The sequence below is a fragment of the Aulonocara stuartgranti genome (genome assembly GCF_965226115.1).
Source record: "Aulonocara stuartgranti genome assembly, chromosome: 3".
NCBI lineage: Eukaryota > Metazoa > Chordata > Actinopteri > Cichliformes > Cichlidae > Aulonocara > Aulonocara stuartgranti.
Window position 1 is genome coordinate 3,880,444 of NC_138941.1, and position 14,271 is coordinate 3,894,714.

General features: G+C 44.7%; 2 protein-coding genes across 2 annotated transcripts in view; both read left to right on the plus strand.

Moving 5' to 3' along the window:
* Nucleotides 1-14,271, plus strand: part of LOC309700452 (protein NLRC3-like) — a gene marked incomplete at its 3' end in the record, with an annotated part of 173,109 nt that overhangs the window by 134,239 nt on the left and 24,599 nt on the right. The window lies entirely within an intron of this gene.
* LOC309697027 (uncharacterized protein) overlaps nucleotides 1-14,271 on the plus strand; it is a gene marked incomplete at its 3' end in the record, with an annotated part of 45,587 nt that overhangs the window by 17,562 nt on the left and 13,754 nt on the right. The window lies entirely within an intron of this gene.

Sequence of the window (14,271 nt, forward strand, 5' to 3'; positions counted from 1 at the left end):
GTTGGCACCACTGATTGCTGATCAGCTGTTCTCTGATGATCTGATTGATACTGTGAATAACGGGACTCACTGAACTCTGTGACACAGTGAAGATTACAGAGTTTAACTTCACCCTTTAAGACTGACCACAGAACCAAGTCCGCCAGAGCTTTTGTTATATTTTTACATGCTGTGGAGCCATTTGTGGGAGCATTTCAAGTTGCTATACATCAATACAACTGTTATAGCCCTAATTTTAATAATATGTATGCATTAAGTCCATAGTAACTACATAAACTGCAAAAAAAACCTCTGCTCATCCATCTCTGTGTGTATCAGGATACATTTGGTTCATAATACACAGAAAAATCAGAGTTATTACCTGTAATAAATGTGAAAGATTCCTGCAGTGATAACCAGGCAGGACTGAAACACATCCAAGCTGTCACCACGGTAACAGCACCGTCCATCCACAGGTGAGGGGAGGAGCAAAAAGAGGGACTTTGACCATTTTATACTAAAAACACTCAACTAATGTTTCTAATATGAAACAAATAAGCCCACATTAATGTGAGCGTTTATTAAATAATAATAATGATGATTTCCTCCTGATCTCATTTCCACAGCAGAGAAAACTGTGGTGTATATTGAGGTGGAGGGTGTGGTCTGTGGCTCAGGTGTAGAGTGAGGGTGGGGTGCACCACAGCAGCATGCTGGGACTGCTGAGGGTGGAGGAGGGAGTGATGATGACATCAGAGCTGCAGCACAGAGACCAGTGAACACACAGTCTGTTCATCTTTGCATAGATACAATATACAGCACAATATTGAATGACAGACACGCTGTGGGAGCTTCCACAGATACACTGACGTCAGCATCCAGAGTCCTCCTGCTGCTCCCCCCTCAGAGCCCCGTGATCAGCACCAACACATTCAGTTAGATGACAGAGTCCAGCTGCAGCTAGAATCAGCTCCCCTCTGTGAACAACAGCACAGCGTCAGTGTTTCACACTCAGTGAAAGGAGGAAACAGCAGAAGAACACCATGTGTGCTACGTTTCCCAGGACACACTACAAACTGCACAAATACAGAGCAGCACGTGGAAGGACCTGGAGCTGCATTTACAGAGCTGCAGACAGCGTGATGTCCTGTATGGACAGGTGGAAGGAACCAAGTCCTCAGCTGGAACACTCGTGTTTGTCCACAGACAGGAAACACAGCAGGAAACTTCCTCACAGAAGTGCAGCTCATGGATAACACACTTCCTGTCAGTCAGAATGAGGCTGCAGCCAAACACAGAAAGGTGTTTTTGTCCAGATGAGCCCAGAGAAGAAACACGAGTGTTCACAGACATCAGAAGCTCAGAGAGGTGAAACATGAGGTTGGAGTCCTCGTCAGCATCCAGAAGAGCTGCTGTGAAACCCTGAGTACTCATGACAGACTCTGATGGCACAAACACATCATGATTCAAACAGAAAGACAAACATGGAGCTCCTGATCCTCCTGCATGAGAACAAGCTGACATGAGCGCTGTGTCTGAGAGTGTCTCCCTGTCACAGTGACAATAACACAGCTGCTGCTCACAGTCATTAAACTGACCTGAGGTCAGCTGTGCTCCTTACATATGAACCATGTGACCTCACATCAGTGCTGTGGATGACTGTAGTCATAGAAGAGTAGAGCTGTAGCAGGTTGTGTGAGGAGGAGGTGGTGTATTCTAGTTAACGCAGTACTGAAACACTCCAGCAGAGGGCGCTGTTAAGTCCTTATTGTAACACAGTTACTGTGTGCAGTTAGACTTCATACATAATCTGCACTTATTTCCATCAGACATGCTGTCAGGAAATGATTGGTTTCTATTGATTCTACTTCCTGTTGACTCGTTTGATGACAGTGAAACAATCACAGCTGATTGTGTGATGATGTAAACTGTCACTGTTACATTCAGTGTGTGTGACATAATGTTAGTGCAGGCTGATAACAGCCTGGTTCTGTTAGAAACACATGAACGTGTCCATAGATCAGTGTGTGTTTAACATGAGAGCTTCAGCCCTGCTGATGTGTTAAATAAAGACATGCAGGAAAACTGATGAGACTCTGAAATAACTCTTTATATTTATAATGTAACTCTGCATCAAAAGAACAACAAAGGATCCCAGACAGGTTTCTGTGAACAAAGACCATTCTGATGTTTCTGTGTTTCTAACACTTTGACATTATTAGTAAACAGACTGCAGTGAGCAGCATTTATAAAGAGCTTCTATATAAAGATATGACAGCTGTTTGACAAGTTTATCACTCTGTGTTTGGACCTGATCAGTCCAGCTGTTTACTTGAAACATCTTCATTTACCTGTTCTGTTATATTCATGTTCTTGTCTCTGTTGAAAACACATTTTAATGTCCCTCAGATTTTTCTCCCAGATGAATAAATATAAAAATGACACAAACTGACTGCAGCTACTTTTTGTCCTTTCTGTCAAAAACCTTCATGTGACTCATGAGAGACACGTTTCAGCTGTTTGTGACAGATCAGAGGCCAACAAGTCATTTATAACACTTTCCATCATTGTTTAAAGTTCTCATGCTTCTGTGTTGCTGCGTATAGGATCTCCCAGCATCATCACTGTGCTGTCCAATCATTGTGTGCGAGGTTACCCTTATAGTGCGATGTGTGTTTGCACAAAGAGAAGCATGTGTGTCAAATATAAATAAGCACAGAACAGAAACAGCTGCTCGTTTCTTCTGTTTAGAGTCAAGTTAGTGTTTTGTGTCTTTGTTTGAGGCCTGATGTCGAGCAGAGGTGTGTGTAACTGCACTGGTCTGTTATATGTGTGAAGTGTGTGCTTCTCTTCAGCATCATCTTTGTCACTGCTGATTCCTTTGTGTCATCATGTGTTGAGAAGAGAGAACAGTTATAACGGAGGAGCAAAAGGAAGCCCTGAAATCTGCATCAACAAGGAAGTGTTGGCTCACCAGTGATCCCAGCAGAGCCACTGGTTTGGCTCCAGTTGTTCTAGATTCAATGATGTTGTTGGTACAGATACATGACGGCTGTTTGATCCTCGACATGTTTAAAGGTGTCCAGTCCTGAGACACTGGGGCTGGAAACAGCTGTGATGTCATTGGACTGTCACACAGACAGAAGTGCATGAAGTGAGCAGCCGAGGAGCCGCTGATGTTTTGGATTCAACAGCATTTGAAAGGTCGACACAGACACATTTGCACACAGAAAGCTGAATCTGTCATATGCCACAGTGAACTCACTGTTCAGTGTTTTTCAGGAAGCTTCTTAACTGCCTCTGCTGCCAAACAAGCAGCTGATGTCCTTGAGAAGAAGCTGAAGAAGTCTTCAACAACAAATACAGGAAGTGGACTTTCAAATACTAGATTCACTTTAGACTCACAGAGAAATGACTCAACCAGCTGTGTTTGACTATATGAAAGGTCAGTGTGTGTCTGCACACAGACTGTTGTGTTGGACTGTTATTCAGTTGTCTGCTGAATGTTTTCAAATGTCTGCATCTCAGCTGTGATGAGGCTGGGGGTCATGGAGGCCACCGTAGCAGCCTCTTCAACATCATGACATCATCATAAATGCTGCTGGACTGTCTGATGGGCTGACGGTGAAAAAGCCGTCGGGAAGGAAACAGAAGACATTTCAGAGGCTGCAGCAGATTTCTTTGATTCGGGGCCTTTTTCAGCTTTATTGGACAGAGCAGTGAAGATAAGTGACAGCAAAGCAGAGAGAAAGGGGGCGTGGCCCGGGTCAAAGCCAGGCCAGCTGCTCTCCACCTCGTGGTCACCTGCTCATCCTAGTGAGCTCCACCAGCAGCCCTTTCACACACTTTACACTGTCAAACACTGTGTGTGGACCTCAGCTAACAACAGGCTACATTTAAGTCTGGACTACATGCTTTTATATTGTTTTTATTCCATCAGCAGCTCAACATCATGAGCAGCTTTGACATAAAGACATCAAACTCAAGCTGACTTTAAACTACTTTTAATACAGGGGCTCAAAAACAACAACATCTTTATTATATATCAGGACAGAAAGTCATTTCATCTCAAAGGGAAACAGCTTTATTTGGAATAACCAGCACTATCAACTGGTTTGGGATCTCCACCAGTTTCATGTCTTTGCAGCTTCTCCAACAAAGTTCCTGTAAAATCAGCATGTTTGTCTTTATTGGTTTGATAGTGATTGATTATTCAGTCCCAATCTGCTGTCATCTAAAGAACAAAATGATGTTTCTATGAGTCACAAAGCTCCAGATGTTGTCGGCTTCACAAAGAAAACAAAGAACTTAAACACAAAGTGTTTGGAGCCAAAATGTTCCCAAGCTGCTCTTTTTGAAATGGCAGAGGTACAGTGGTGTCTAACAGCACACTGTGGAAGGCAAACATGTTATTGTTGGATGAAACTTCATGAATCCTTTGTAGATTTGAGCTGTTGGAGCCTTTCTTTTCTCTTCAGGTGTACAGATGCTGAGGAGGCAGGTGAAGCAGGTGGAGCTGTTGTGATGCTGGCAGAGGGTGTGTCTTAGTAACTCTGTGAGGCAGAACTGGATCCAACATTGTGGATGTGTTGATGTTGGAGCCATTAAGAGTCTCTGGCCACACTGTAGGATTTCCCTTTGATCCACTGTGGGGGCATTTTGGAGTCTGTCAGTGAAACTCTTCATGTTTGTGTTTGACTCCAGTTTATAGAAACAGAGGAATGTGTCATGCTTTTGTTCGGCCTCCACAAATACACACATTTGTTCATTGGTTGGACTTTTTGGAAGGAGACACATTGAAAACCATGTTAATAAGATCTTGTTGTTTCCTGTGGATCCGACACAGAGAGTGGACTTCAGACAGAAAGCGTGGAAGAGATTTTAGAGGCCGTGTGTGGCAACAGGAAGTTTCTGTGTGTTTGCTGATCTTACATGTGGAAAACAACACGTGATGTTTGTGAAGTTCTACAATGATCATTGTTCTCACAGCATTTTGAGTGGGAACAGTTCAAACTGGGAGTAGTGGGAGTTATTTACTGATTGAAACAAGCTGAATGTTTCTGTGACGATGAAGATCAGCAGCTCAGCTGATCAATGAACTGACATCTATCAGTCGTTTCATGAGATGAAGTCATCAGCAGACATTTGTTCTGACTGTGTGATGAATGTCAGAACGTCAGGGCTCTGCTTTAGTCACTGCTTGATGATCATTGGCTCATTGTTGAATCCAGGGCCCAGTCTGACCTCTGACCTTTGCTGCAGGTCTTCTGTGTTATCTCCACTTTCATGTCTGATCTTCTACTTGTAGTCCTGTGTCTACATATACAGTGGCTTTCAAAAGTATTCGGCCCCCTTGAACTTTCCCACATTTTGTCACATTACAGCCACAAACATGAATCAATGTTATTGGACTTCCAGGTGAAAGACCAACACAAAGTGGTGCACACGTGAGAAGTGGAACGAAAATCATACATGATTCCAAACATTTTTTACAAATAAATAACTGCAAAGTGGGGTGTGCGTAATTATTCAGCCCCCTGAGTCAACACTTTGTAGAACCACCTTTTGCTGCAGTTCCAGCTGCCAGTCTTTTAGGGTCTGTCTCTACCAGCTTTGCACATCTACAGACTGAAATCTTTGCCCATTCTTCTTTGCAAAACAGCTCCAGCTCAGTCAGATTAGATGGACAGCGTTTGTGAACAGCAGAAATTGAAATTGAAATTACAGTGAAGTCAGCTAGAAACTTACAGTGACGTGGACATCATGCAAAGACTGCCAGACTCTGTAATACTGCAAATGATCAGTGACTCAGGTTAACACTAAACTTTAAACGGCACCTCTGTGTCTCTGTGTGCTGAACATCTAGGATTGAGTCAGGCTGCATCAGCTGAAGCTGTTATTTGTATATATCAGTATTTTTTTATTCAGGTGTGGGGAAAATACGTAAGACTGCAGTGAAGCGATGCACCAGATGAATCCCTGGCCAAAGGTATCGTACTCAAATCAGACTACTGATCCAGCCACATCAGCCTTTTGTGAGGTCTGTTTAAAGTAGACTAAAAGTGAACTGCAGGTTCCTGAGAGGTGGACTGTGAGCACAGAAACACATGTTCATACATACAGCTGCAGCAAACTTACATTAATTTTAAATAGATTTGTTACTCTGATGTCTGTCTCTGTGTTAGTCCTCTGACAGACTGGTGACCTGTCCAGGTGTGCTCTACCTACTACTGGGACAGGTTCCAGCCTCTGTAATAGAAATGTTCTGTTATTCTCATTTAAAGTGTTTAAGTGCTTATGCATATGCTTAGTTGTGACACTGTTACTGTTCAGTGAAAGTTGCTAAAACTAGATGAACTTACTTCAGCAGTTTGAGAAAACAACTCCCTTTACAGGTGCTGATAAGGCCAAGGGCACAAAACAGCACAACCATTGATGCGTTAGGTTTCATAGCGAGACACGTGAAGTGTGGTAGGATCAGTTTGTAACTTCCTCCCTCTTCCTTGGAATGCATAAAGGAGGAGGAGCACGACCTCTGTGGCAGCGCTGACATGACTGAACTGTGATGTTTGATGTGTGTTGGCGCAGTAATAAATAGCTTGATCACAGCTCTTTCTGTGTTGCAGACTTTATTTAAAAAATTCCTCGAACCCCCCCCCACTGTGAACCTGAATTGAATATTCAGAAGACATTTGTTTAAATAGTTCTACAAATCTGAGCTGTTGGTGTGTCCTTGGATTGTGTGGTAATAATATTAGAGCCTGCAATCTTTCTTACTGGATCTCTACTATGAGTCATGTTACCTGAGATTAGTTCTATGTTTACCTGTCAGCCTGGACGAATGTGCTGTGTGAAGAATGTAAATGACATCAGATCTGAACTGCTTACATCTAAGGAGCCTGTTCATATTTAATTGTAATATGAACCAATGATTTTCTGATTGATTGCATATATACAGTGGGGCAAAAAAGTATTTAGTCAGCCACCGATTGTCATCATTTTAGGTGGGGCTGCACAGAGGTCAGTAATTTGCACCAGAGGTACACGTCAACTGTGAGAGACAGAATGTGAAAAAAAAAATCCATGAATCCACATGGTAGGATTTGTAAAGAATTTATTGGTAAATCAGGGTGGAAAATAAGTATTTGGTCAATAACAAAAATACAACTCAATACTTTGTAACATAACCTTTGTTGGCAATAACAGAGGTCAAACGTTTACTATAGGTCTTTACCAGGTTTGCACACACAGTAGCTGGTATTTTGGCCCATTCCTCCATGCAGATCTTCTCGAGAGCAGTGATGTTTTGGGGCTGTCGCCGAGCAACACGGACTTTCAACTCCCGCCACAGATTTTCTATGGGGTTGAGGTCTGGAGACTGGCTAGGCCACTCCAGGACTTTCAAATGCTTCTTACGGAGCCACTCCTTTGTTGCCCGGGCGGTGTGTTTTGGATCATTGTCATGTTGGAAGACCCAGCCGCGTTTCATCTTCAAAGTTCTCACTGATGGAAGGAGGTTTTGGCTCAAAATCTCACGATACATGGCCCCATTCATTCTGTCCTTAACACGGATCAGTCGTCCTGTCCCCTTGGCAGAAAAACAGCCCCATAGCATGATGTTTCCACCCCCATGCTTCACAGTAGGTATGGTGTTCTTGGGATGCAGCTCAGTATTCTTCGTCCTCCAAACACGACGAGTTGAGTTTATACCAAAAAGTTCTACTTTGGTTTCATCTGACCACATGACATTCTCCCAATCCTCTGCTGTATCATCCATGTGCTCTCTGGCAAACTTCAGACGGGCCTGGACATGCACTGGCTTCAGCAGCGGAACACGTCTGGCACTGCGGGATTTGATTCCCTGCCGTTGTAGTGTGTTACTGATGGTGACCTTTGTTACTTTGGTCCCAGCTCTCTGCAGGTCATTCACCAGGTCCCTCCGTGTGGTTCTGGGATCTTTGCTCACCGTTCTCATGATCATTTTGACCCCACGGGATGAGATCTTGCGTGGAGCCCCAGATCGAGGGAGATTATCAGTGGTCTTGTATGTCTTCCATTTTCTGATGATTGCTCCCACAGTTGATTTTTTCACACCAAGCTGCTTGCCTATTGTAGATTCACTCTTCCCAGTCTGGTGCAGGTCTACAATACTTTTCCTGGTGTCCTTCGAAAGCTCTTTGGTCTTGGCCATGGCGGAGTTTGGAGTCTGACTGTTTGAGGCTGTGGACAGGTGTCTTTTATACAGATGATGAGTTCAAACAGGTGCCATTCATACAGGTAACGAGTGGGGGACAGAAAAGCTTCTTACAGAAGACGTTACAGGTCTGTGAGAGCCAGAGATTTTCCATGTTTGAGGTGACCAAATACTTATTTTCCACCCTGATTTACGGATAAATTCTTTACAAATCCTACCATGTGAATTCATGGATTTTTTTTTTCACATTCTGTCTCTCACAGTTGAAGTGTACCTCTGGTGCAAATTACTGACCTCTGTCATCATTTTAAGTGGGGGAACTTGCACAATCGCTGGCTGACTAAATACTTTTTTGCCCCACTGTATGTATATGTATATATATATATATATATATATATATATATATATATATATATGTACTACACCCAGCACGCCCCTGCGGGCGGTTTATCCTTCAAGCTCGGGTCCTCTACCAGAGGCCTGGGAGCTTGAGGGTCCTGCGCAGTATCTTAGCTGTTCCCAGGACTGCGCTCTTCTGGACAGAGATCTCCGATGTTATTCCCGGGATCTGCTGGAGCCACTCGCCTAGCTTGGGAGTCACCGCACCTAGTGCTCCGATTACCACGGGGACCACCGTTACCTTCACCCTCCACATCCTCTCGAGCTCTTCTCTGAGCCCTTGGTATTTCTCCAGCTTCTCGTGTTCCTTCTTCCTGATATTGCTGTCATTCGGAACCGCTACATCGATCACTACGGCCGTCTTCTTCTGTTTGTCTACCACCACTATGTCCGGTTGGTTAGCCACCACCATTTTGTCCGTCTGTATCTGGAAGTCCCACAGGATCTTAGCTCGGTCATTCTCCACCACCCTTGGGGGCATCTCCCATTTTGACCTCGGGACTTCTAGGTTATACTCGGCACAGATGTTCCTGTACACTATGCCGGCCACTTGGTTATGGCGTTCCATGTATGCCTTGCCTGCTAGCATCTTGCACCCTGCTGTTATGTGCTGGATTGTCTCTGGGGCATCTTTACACAGCCTGCACCTGGGGTCTTGCCTGGTGTGATAGACCCCAGCCTCTATGGATCTTGTACTCAGAGCTTGTTCTTGTGCTGCCATGATTAGTGCCTCTGTGCTGTCTTTCAGTCCAGCTTTGTCCAGCCACTGGTAGGATTTCTGGATATCAGCCACCTCCTCTATCTGCCGGTGGTACATACCGTGCAGGGGCCTGTCCTTCCATGATGCTCCCGTCTCCTCCTCTTTCTTGGGTTTCTGCTGCCTGAGGTATTCACTGAGCACTTGGTCAGTTGGGGCCATCTTCCCAATGTATTCTTGGATGTTCCTTGTCTCATCCTGGACTGTGGTGCTGACATTCACCAGTCCCCGGCCCCCTTCCTTCCGCTTAGCGTACAGCCTCAGGGTGCTGGACTTGGGGTGGAACCCTCCATGCATGGTCAGGAGCTTTCTTGTCTTTATGTCAGTGGCTTCTATCTCCTCCTTTGGCCAGCCTATTACCCCAGCAGGGTACCTGATCACGGGCAGGGCGTATGTGTTGATGGCCCGGATCTTGTTCTTACCATTCAGCTGACTCCTCAGGACTTGCCTGACCCTCTGCAGGTACTTGGTGGTTGCAGCCTTTCTAGCGGCCTCTTCATGGTTCCCATTTGCCTGCGGGATCCCCAGGTACTTGTAACTGTCCTCTATGTCTGCAATGTTGCCTTCTGGTAGTTCAATCCCCTCTGTTCTGACTACCTTCCCTCTCTTTGTTACCATCCGACTACACTTCTCCAGTCCGAACGACATTCCAATGTCATTGCTGTATAGCCTGGTAGTGTGGATCAGTGAATCGATGTCTCGTTCACTCTTGGCATACAGCTTGATGTCATCCATGTACAGGAGGTGGCTGACAACTGCTCCGTTCCGTAGTCGGTATCCGTAGCCAGTCTTGTTAATGATCTCACTGAGGGGGTTCAGGCCTATGCAGAACAGCAGTGGGGACAGAGCATCTCCTTGGTAGATCCCGCACTTGATGGTAACTTGTGCTATGGGCTTGGAGTTGGCCTCTAGTGTTGTACGCCACATCCCCATTGAGTTCCTGATGAAGGCTCTTAGGGTCCCATTGATCTTGTACAATTCTAGGCATTCCAGTATCCAGCTGTGGGGCATTGAGTCATAGGCCTTCTTGTAATCAATCCAGGCAGTGCACAGGTTGGTCAGTCTGGTCTTGCAGTCTCGGCTGATTGTTCTGTCTACCAGTAGCTGGTGTTTTGCACCTCTGGTATTCTTGCCAATTCCTTTCTGTGTCCCGCTCATGTATTGACCCATGTGCCTGTTCATCTTAGCCGATATGATGCCTGACAGGAGCTTCCATGTAGTACTGAGGCAGGTTATTGGTCGGTAGTTGGAGGGGACCGGTCCCTTCTTGGGGTCCTTGGGGATCAGGACCGTCCGGCCTTCAGTTAGCCATTCCGGGTGTCTCTCGTTAACTAGCAGCTGGTTCATTTGTGCTGCCAGACGCTCGTGGAGTGCAGTCAGCTTCTTCAGCCAGTAGGCGTGAACCATGTCGGGCCCTGGTGCTGTCCAACTCTTCATACTGGAGACCCTTTCTTGGATATCTGCCACTGTGATGGTTACTGGACCCTGTTCAGGGAGGTCGCTGTGGTCTGCCCTCAGATCCACTAGCCACTGAGCATTGCCGTTATGGGTTGCATCCTTCTCCCATATGCTCTTCCAGTATTGCTCCGTCTCCAGCCTTGGTGGTGCTGTTCTCTTATTGTTCCCTTGCCACTGAGAGTACACCTTTGCTGGTTCTGTGGAGAACAGCTGGTTTATTCTCCTGCCTTCTATCTCTCTGGTGTACCTCCTCAAGCGGCTGGCCAAGGCTGTGTCTTTGCTTGGCAGTTTCCAAGGCCTCAGGTATGGACAGCTTGCTGTATTTCTTAGGCACCTTATTTGTCGCACCTTTCTGCAACTCCGTTAGTTGGCCAACCTCCCTCCGTGCTTACTTTGATCTTATATATATATATGTATATATATATATATATATATATATATATATATACATATATATATATATATATATATATATATATTTTTTTTTTTTTTTTTTTTTTTTTTTTTTACATACATAGTTTTTTGTTGCCTTATGGTTCCAAGCGCTGTCACCAATCTTTGCATTTTGTTATTATCTCATGACACTTGTTTAATCAGCTACCATCTCTCCTGTGGACTTTTTAATGTCTACAGTCAGACCAACACAGCCCTGCCCTTCCCATATTAGATTCTTGATGAATGTGTGTTGTTGTTATTCAGCCTGGTTCAATGTGCCCCTTTTTAACTTTGAGCACCCGCCCCTTTAAACCTCTCTGCACAGCCCTGCACTGAACTCACTATCTTCTCCCTCTAACAGCCTCCACATGTTCTCACTGTAATTTCCCCTCATGAATGAATTTATGCTGCACTAATGTGAATGTTTGCAGGGAAATCAAACGCATTTCACACGCAGTACTCGAGCTGACTTACCTTTGTTTGAATGACGACTTGTACGCGCTGACTCCACAGATAAGGTACGAAAATATGTCAGGCTACGTCTTCAGGGTTTCTACTCCACGGCCGTATTTCATACGGGTCCACATTTCCACTGCACGCTATTTTCTGCAAGTACTGCCGCTGCGCCTCTGGACGCAATCGGTCTCTATACAGTCCGTTCTCTTTTGAGCTGCTTTTAAGCATCTTTGTAATCGTCGTTCCAACACAGTGTGTTTGTTTTGATTCGTAGACCTCGAAAATGGTGCCGCGCTCCCACAATGCATTGCGGCGTGACGTCAACTCCAAAGCCCTATAGAACATGTTCTTTTTCATTGTCAAAATTATCAGGAATAAAGAAGAAAACTGATTCAAAACCTGTGGAACCTGCCAAAAAACAAGTTTTACTGCAAAGGATTTCTAGATGTGAAGGTTTTGTGGCTTTTTTCAGTTTCTAAAACAAACTCATTTGTACAGAAGGATATGAGGATGTATATGTCCGGTGGTGGGTTTTTTTCTTCTTGATTTAATGTATTCATTTATCTCTTCACTTAATCTTTCTTTATGTTTTTTTTTTTTTTGATTTGGCATGAGCGATTTCCGGTCCTCACTCCAAGCCAGTTGGTGGCGGTAATGCACCACATGTTCTATCACAGCTGCGTCCGAGAGGACAGGAAACGTCTGTATGCGTCTGCAAACCAGGTAACTACACTCAGCTGAGCCTCTCTGCTAGTCGTTATTAGTTGGAGGGTTTTGCGTCACTTTCTCTCGGCTTGATAAAGGGCTGTATAGAAATCTCTGGTACGTAACACGTAACGTCATTTTTAGGGAGCGTCGCAGAGAAGTGAGGCTGTTTCTTTGTTTTTGTCGAGTTTTGATTGAAGACATGTTTCCAGTCCGTTTTTTACTCGTTTGTTTTTTCATTAATAACTTTACATTATCACAGAGAACAAGAAGGCGCTTTGTTTGTCACATTCACCTTATGTCTGTGAAGGTTCTCAGTCATCCAGGTCATCGTAGTCAAAGGAGCTTGCAAAGAAAAGCGTCTGGACTTCTTTAAGTTACTTGAAGACGTTTCACCTCTCATCCGAGAAGCTTCTTCAGTTCTAAGGTCAAATGGTGGAGAGTCCCAGATATAAACCTAGTGGGAGTAACCCCCCACAGAGGGACAAAAGGACCCCCTGATGATCCTCTAATCACCTGAGCCAAGGTGTGAAACTGGGCGTGGGTCACAATCAGCCAGAGTTTCGGGTGAGTTCATTGTGAAACCTGGCCCCACCTTATCATGCGAATTCCTGAGGTCAGATGGCCCAGGATGTGAGTGGGCGTTAAGGCGTCTGGGAAGGATCTCAAAACTGGATTATAGATGGCAGAGAGTTGGTGTCGTAAACCCCGCCTCTGTTCAAAGATGGTTGCTCACAGTGGACATAGATGCTTCTTTCACTCCTCTTTCAAACCATCTGTCCTCTCTGTCCAAAATGTGAACATTAGCATCCTCGAAAGAGTGTCCTTTATCCTTAAGATGCAGATGGACTGCTGAGTCTTGTCCTGTGGAGGTGGCTCTTCTATGTTGTGCCATGCGCTTGTGAAGTGGCAGCCACTTGGCAGCCACAGTGATAAATGGCTGAGATGGCTGCAGCTGTACGTGTGAGGTACCTACATATTTCAAGATGAATTTGCAGAGATGTCATGTTTGGTGCTTACAGACATCACACTGCATTTTGTGATTTCGTAGCTATTGTTGTGATATTTTGGAGCTTCCCATGATCACCGTGACAGTCATTCATTTTAACATAACCTTTCTATTCCTTTCAGGGATCCTCATTTTTTTGGTGAGGAAGATCAGCAGCTGTGTCGACAGGCAACAGGTAACGGCATGCTTTTCTGTTAGTACTGTAGACCTTGGTCTGGTGCTCTTTTTTAGTTTAACACAGTATTTTCATTTGCCGAAGTGTAAAAAGCTTGTTCCAGGAGAAACAAACTTTAGTGAGTTCTGCAAAATGATTCCCACCATTGCACACTCTGTCAGCCTCCAGTGTTCCCTTTTTTTGTCCTTTAACTGAAGAAAGTCGGTAGTCAGAACATATGAGATAAGTGAGATCCTCATTTTGCCTGCTTATTTCAAGATACAACATTTTCACAAACTGCTGTAGGATAACCTTGCTATTTGTCTTTTCCAACACTTCTACATTCATCCATATTTCCTTGTCTGCTTCTTTCCAGGTGAAAAGTACCTGAAATGGGTGAAAGATTTTGTTTCCAAAAACAAAAGCATGTGCGTTCACCTGAAGAAGCCAAGTGGTGCTGACCTGTGGATAGAAGAGCTTGAGAACACCAAATACAACGGGGATGATGATGAAGTTAACGCCTGGGGAAAATTCTACCTTCCCGAGATTGTAAAAATGCAGGTTATTGGTGTGGTAAAGGGCACCTCATGTCCATGTGACGAGCTTGTGCTGATGACGCGTGAGGACAAAAAGCTGTACGGCTATGACGGAGAGGAGCTGCATCTGGTGGCTTCCAGTTTCCTGGAACTATGTGACAAAACGATAGAGTATCCAGCATCCAAGCG